The sequence below is a fragment of the Camelina sativa genome, chromosome 16 (genome assembly GCF_000633955.1).
Source record: "Camelina sativa cultivar DH55 chromosome 16, Cs, whole genome shotgun sequence".
NCBI lineage: Eukaryota > Viridiplantae > Streptophyta > Magnoliopsida > Brassicales > Brassicaceae > Camelina > Camelina sativa.
Genome location: NC_025700.1, coordinates 27,833,210 through 27,840,904, shown reverse-complemented (window position 1 = coordinate 27,840,904; position 7,695 = coordinate 27,833,210). Strand labels below are relative to the sequence as shown.

Genomic DNA, 7,695 nt, shown 5'->3' with positions numbered 1-7,695 from the left:
TCATATCCGAAGTAACTTTTGATTGAAAATCAGAGNCCATTCAACACGGTCATAAGCTTTGCTAACATCAGTTTTGACCGCCATATACGATTTAGACACTCGCTTTCGGGTTTTAAGTGAATGCATGACTTCATGGGCTAACATGACATTATCTTGAATTAGTCGTCCCAGAATGAAAGCTGCTTGTGCATCAGATATTATCCCATTCAAGTGTTTTTTTAGCCGGCATACTAAGCACTTTGAAATGATTTTATACATAACATTGCATAGTGCTATAGGTCGATAATCTGAAAATGTGATTGGATTGTCTATCTTTGCTATCAAACATATATTGGTATGGTTCAATCGTTGCGGCATTGATGCTTTGTCAAAGAATTGTTGTATTTCTTTTACAACATCCGTACCAACTATATCCCAGCATGTTCTATAAAAACGCGCTGTTATGCCATCAGGACTAGGAGCTCTGTCTTCACCTATTTGACACACTGCTTCATAGATTTCATGAGCATCGAAGGGTCGAGTAAGATCAACATTCATATCCGAAGTAACTTTTGATTGAAAATCAGAGCACATCTTTTGTTACTTGGTGACCACTGGTGGAAAATATATTATGAAAAAAATCTTGAGCATGTGCTCCTATTGCTTTATTACCATATAATATATTTCCATCTGTATCCTGGATCGAGTTTATTTGATTTTTCGTGAATCGTATATTAGCACAGGTTTGAAAAAAACTTGTATTTCGATCTCCTTCTAACATCCATTGATTTCTGCTTTGCTGCTGCCAATGTTTCTCTTCATCCAAATATGCCTTTGTGAGCTCATTTTGTAAGGTTGGGATATGCCTTCGAACACAAGGATTTAAGCTTTCCATAGCTGTATTAAGTTGAGATTGTAAAGCCTTTATTCGAGATTGGGAATTCAGTTGATTTTCATGTTTTAGTATTGCCATTGCTTTTCTGCAAGAGGCAATTCGACTCGAAATTGGGATATTCTCTTCTCGAGTGTGTATGTCCCAGCCTTGTTTAACCGCTTCTTTAAATCCATCAACGTCGCATAAACGTTTATCAAAGAAGAAGGCTCGTCTTCTATATGAGGATCCGATATTAAAATTTGTTAGAAGTGGTTTATGATCGGATCCTTTAAAGTCCAAGAATTCGACTTCAACATAAGGAAAAGCAGCTCCCCATGGACCGTTTTGAAAAGTTCTATCTAAACAACATTTAACGGTATGGGAATGTCTTTCTCCTACCCAAGAGAACCTATCACCTCTGTGTCGAATATCTTCGAAATCACAACTTGTCACCATGTGATTGAAGTCACGGAAAGTCCAATCAGGCCTGATTGGACCACCAAGTTTTTCTGAGTTGTTCAAAATTTCATTAAAATCTCCTATGAGTAGCCAAGGATCATGGCGATGGTAGGATATATTTTCCAGTCTCTCCCAAAGAAGATATTTTTCATTTTGAACTGGGTGACCATACACACAAGACAAATAAAAGCTTATGTTATTAATGTTTACAGAGACATCAATGAGGCGCTCATCCATTGAAATTGGACTGAGTGCTACATTCTGTTTCCACATCAAAGCTAAGCCTCCACTCCTTCCATGAAGGGCTGGATAAGTATATTAGCAAATCCTAGAGCATTCTTAAGTTTATATAATACATCACACTGATTAAGAGTTTCAATAAAAAAGAGAATATCACACTTAGTAATACGACATAGGCTAGTGAGTTGTGATTGTGTTAAAGGTGGACCTATGCCTTGGCAATTCCAAAAAAGGACTCTCATATTGGATCTGGGGTACCGGCCCCGTGCCTAATCTTTATACTTAGCATTCTGCACCTTTTTAGTTTTAGAAAGAAAGAAAAAACAAAAGGCAATAATGGTATATCACTATCAATTATCAAGTAAAGATTGAGTCCAAATTTGATGAGATAAAGTTCTACGTGACTACCTCTCCTCTAACTCTCTAATGGCTCTAAACCTCTAACTGATGATTATTGTGTATTTGTATTTGACGAAAAACACAAGACACAACAGCGGTCATATACTCATATATATGCTAAATGTGTAATAAACTTAAATAAATGCATATGAATTACCATCTATATATATTAATACTAAGAAATCGAACCATGGAGATGAATACGGTCAAAATAATTATAGAAAAATTATGAAGGTTTTGAAAGACTATTGATAAATGTCAATATATAAATTATATATTTGTAACTAATAAAGAGTAAAATTCCTTAATTTAATCCTTTTTGGTAACTAAACAATATAAATTATACACAAAGATATTAAAACATGTCACCACCGTCAATCACATCAATCAAACGAACAATTTTGGTTTTCAGTAAAGGTCAAGAACGTCAAATATCGAACGGTTGCAAAGCGGACACGTCCCACGACTCGCCCAAATCTCTCTCGAACAAACTCTACAGTACGTATGTCCACAGGGAATAAAAGCCGCACCTTTCTCTCTTCCCATACACACGCAACACACCGGATCACAACCCATCCACGTTGTCGAAATCGTCGAATCACAACCGTCAGATTCCGCAAGCAACCTCATCAACGGTACTTTAGCAGCAACAACTGACTGCAGTCTCCGCAGCCACGTGCGCCAATCTCTCCTCCGCTAAAGCCTCAGCAAGGTTCCTCGTTACACGACGTGTCAAACAACCCAACTCCGAATCCGTACCCGTACCCGAACCCGGATCCGAAAAGTCAACGACCCGTCTTTGATTTTCTTCTTCGTCTTCGTTTTCGTCTTCGTCTTCATCGTCGTCAACGAGTGGTGTTTCTGATTGTCTGAAACGCAGAGTAAGAGGCTTACCGCAACAAGCAACCCAATCAAATCTCAACCGTTGCTTCAAGATACTCCACTTGCTTATCGTTCGATCTGCACCGTCGGGTTGATCATCTTCTTCAAGCAAACTCAACATCATCGTCGTCCTCTCACTTCTTGTTCCTCCATCTTCTGATTCTCTAAGCAAATCTCCAAGTTGACTCATCCCTGACTCGAACCCGTAACCCAAAAAATAAAAAATATCAAACAAATAAATAACACTCTGTGCATCAAAAGAACTCACGAGGAATATAAAAGCTTTAATGGCTCCAATCAATAAATGTTTAAGCAAGGAAGGAAGGACTCTTGTCTTTTTTTTTGAAGGTCCTCTGAGTTTTATTTATGTTTGATGATCTCAAGTTTTGTATATAAATATTAAATGTTTCTTTTGTAATAATATATACCTTACTAGTATATGTTGTTATTATTATTACTAGGATGCCAGTCCGTGCGTTACCACATGGGAAAGTGAAAACTTTAAATAATTAACATTGTTAATTTCACATTTCGAGTGAAAATTTTATAGTAATATTTTAACTGTATAATATAAAAGTCATAAATAATTATTAAAATGAATTAATCAAATTAGGTAAATAAAATATTTGTTGTATATATAAAAATGAAAAATCAGTTCAATGACAATAAGAGGATTATGTTAAAGATATATAAATCTCGGTTGATTCAGACAATCAATTTTGAAAAATATTCACATAAAATAAAATTTAAATCATTATTCTATCGAAATTTATAAAAAATAATAAGAGAATCAGGGAGAAAGAGCTCATAGCTACAATCAACCAAATTGACTAAAAGATAAATCTATGAAAATTAGAAACCACAATTAATTACCTAAATTAATATTTGAAGAGATGATCAATACATGTTAGATGGAAAACGACACCAAACAAAATTTAGATGAATGAATCAATAAATACAACAATACAAATTTTTTAACAAAGATGAGTGAATCAATGTTGATTAATAAATTGAAAGAAAATAATACTCTGAATTTTTAAATTTGGAGGTGTTAAACAATACTCAAAGAACCAATTCAAGGTCCATAAATATATATCTATATATATTTAAACAAAGAGGTATGAAACAAAATGTGTGAAAACTAACAACTGTCAACATTGAAAGTTGGGAGTACGACGAAAAAACATAGAAGTGTGAATAAAGGTACAAAAATTAATAGGTGCGATTTTTAAAAGATGGAGATACGACGAATAGATGCAAAAATATGAAAATAAAGACGTGTGAAACAAAAAAGTGTGAAACAAAAGGTGCAAAGACTAACAAGTGCAAATATTGAAATCAAGGGGTACGACGAAGAAACACAATTGTTGGATCAAAACATTGTAACTTTATATAAACAAAAAGTCTAAAACAAAAATGTGTGAAAACTAACGGTGCCTACATGGAAAGTTGGGGGTGCAATGAAGAAACACAAATTTTTTTATCGAGTCTTTGCAACTTTTGAGATCATTAACAAAGGGTGAGATCATTAATAATACTTAAAGAGCAAAAATTCTTTTCAAAATCCATAAAAATCTGTATATAAAAACAAAAAAGTGTGAAAACAAAGAGGTATGAAACAAAAAGGTGTGAAAACTAACAAGTGCAACCACTGAAAGCTAGAGGTACGACGAAGAAACACAATTGTTGGATCAAAACATTGCAACTTTATATAAACGAAGAGGTGTAAAACAAAATGGTGTGAAGACTAATGGGTGCCAACATAGAAAGTTGGGGATGCAACAAAGAAACAAAATTGTTGGACCGAAACTTTGCAACATTTGAGATCATTAACAAATGTTGAGATTATTAATAATACTCAAAGAACAAAAACTCTTTTAAAAGTCCATAAAAATTTATATCTATATATAAAAACAAAGAGTGTGAAAACAAAGAGATGTGAAACAAAAAGGTGTGAAACAAAAAGGTGCAAAAACTAACACGTGTAACCATTGAAAGCTAGGGTTATGACGAAGAAACACAATTGTTGAATCAAAACATTTCAACTTTATATAAACAAAGAGATGTAAAACATAAGGGTGTGAAAACTAACATGTGCTAACATGGAAAGCTGAGGGTGCAACGAAGAAACACAATTGTTGGAATGAAACTTTGCAACTTTTGAGATCATTAACAAATGGTGAGATCATTAATAATACTCAAAGAAAAAAACTATTTTCAAAGTCCATAAAAATCTGTATATATATAAAAACAAAGAGGTGTGAAAACATAGAGGTGTGAAACAAAAAGGTTAAAAATTAATAGGTGCGATTTTTAAAAGATGGAGGTACGACGAAGAAATACGATTATTGGAAAAAAAAATTTGCAATTGTTGGGATCATTAATAATTATAAACCGTTAGATGAGATAATAGAAACAATCTCATCCATTAGATTAAAATTGACCCCAAAAATGGGTTTGCTATTATATATAGATTAGTGGGTGCGACTCAATAGTAACGTATTTATTTGACTTACGTTTTGTATTATAGCGAATCGCACGTATTTCTTAATGTATTGTTTTATAATAATTTTTAAGATCGATTATATATGATTTTCTCATTGGTTGGTTTGTTATTGCTCTTTTAATAAGATTATTTGTCCGTTAAGGAAGTATCAATTGTCAAATGTTGCTTCTCCAGACAGATGTTCTTATATTAATCAATGATTGAAGCTGTTTTTATTATATATACTATATACTACGTACATTTTTGAAACATTTAGTTTTTGCAATACAATTTTGGGCTTAGAGCGGAAGGCATAAGCTGAATGTCCCAGCACGATAAGCATTCTTTTAGGCTTTAATTGCAACTATAAACAGAAGTACAGAACGGTCCAATTTGTAGTTGAATGCAGCAGCCTCACAGTTATAGAAACTAGATACTTTGGATTATGTGTGGTTTAGGGATTCTTTCTTATGCCTGAGTTGGATAGTTTACCTGCGATTTTGTCAAAAACTTGTGGTGTTAATGATCTTTGTTCAGATAGAGGATAAATAAAATAACCGGTCAGATTGTTCGGATTACAATTTACAAATAAGAAATAAAAGACGCATATAATAACTACTCAAATGTAAGAGTTATATCTAGTTTTGGTCGCTATGGATAACACAAAATTCAGAAATACAAGTGGTTCTTTCCTAATTGCTCTACGACAACAATATTAAATAGTAGGAAAATAACCTAAAGCGAATGAGAGTTTTTTTTTTGAACATTTGATATTCTTATTCAAGAGATTACTGTATTCGTTTGCCAAAAAAAGAAGAGATTACTGTATTTAAACTCTAAAATACTGAATGTTGTTTGTTGAATAATCTAAAATACTAAATAATGAATGATTTATTGAAATACTAAATAATGATTTGTTTGTTGATAAGATTATCTAAAATACAAACAATAATCTAAAATACTAAATAATGATTTATTGAAATATTATTTGGAGAAAAAATGAAGATTTGGGTTTGGTATACAACTACAACAAATATAAGCTTTAAAGAATATACAGACCGGATAATTATATTTTTGTGCGTGTGTGTTTTTGTTTTAATTCTATAGTTGTAGATGCATGTAGTCCTTTCGAGCTAGCAAGTACCAATCAACAGATTCAGAGCTATAGAATTAGTGAAAATAATTTGAGCATTGAAAGCATATAGGAATGAAAGAAAGGTAAGGTTGGGTGGTCCAAATGTAAGCCATTATTGTTTGAATGTTTGGTATAAGAGGGGAACAAGGAGAATATCTATTTGACGTTTGTAGTTACCAATCAATCTCTTGTCTTATGTCGTTTCTATCATATCCTAACTTAAGGAGTTGTGGCTGTGCACTATATAGTTTAGTTAATTAGTATTTCACTTTTAATCTTACCAAATTGCTTTTGATTCCTACTCAAACCTAAGAGTTTCAGATGTTTTACATGACTTATTAGTCAATTCTTTTTGGTTGACGACTAGTTTTGATTCTTTTCGCTTATTGCCTTAATGGGTTTCAGATTACCAAACTCTCTATTCTTTTCTATTTTTTACACAACATACAATTTTTTTCTTCTTCTGTATGTGCTCATACTGTATATACAAAGACAAACCAAAAATTTCGTAGAAAATAGCCCATCATTCATCCCTTTAAAATATTAGTTATTCAGATTTTTGTCGTTTTTCTTTTTTGAATATCTTTTTCTTTTGTCAACTTCTACTTTCATATTGAACTTGATATGTCATTGATTAATTCTAATGCAATACATAAACCAATATGATTTATTCTCGTAATTTAATATATAATTTTAAATATACCATGTTTTAAAATTTAATTGGTTAAGAATATTGGAATATAAGTATATTTTATCAATACCGAACAAATCTTCAAGTAAGAAAACATGACTAAATTATTTCACTATAAAATATTGGAATCTAAGTATGCTTTATAATATAGAAAAAGGCAAACAAAATAACAAATCTTTCAATAGTAGACAGAGGTGACGTAAAGCAAGGGAGAGAGAGAGAGTGAGAGATTGTAGTTTGTCTCCCTCTTCAGTGACGTCTCACAACCTCACCTTTTCTCCTTTATTCTCTCCTCTTCTTTTATATATATTTTTTTGTTTTAATTTTATGTATACACATATAATTATGTATACTAAACGTATGCATCAACGAGTTTGTATGGGTGTGTGTGCTTTTTGTTGTAGTTTGTGTGTAAACATGAGGATGTGTGTATCTAATAGTGCTAAGGAAAACCCTAGCCCTACAAATCTGCGACTACCTAAAGGTCCTAAACCTTGGATTGTCTGGAGGTTTTTTTTTTCTCTTCTTTTTTAAATCGATTTCCTAGTCTT

General features: G+C 32.4%; 1 pseudogene; it reads right to left on the bottom strand.

Annotated features, from left to right (window-relative positions):
* Positions 2,290-3,207, bottom strand: LOC104752896 (annotated as a pseudogene).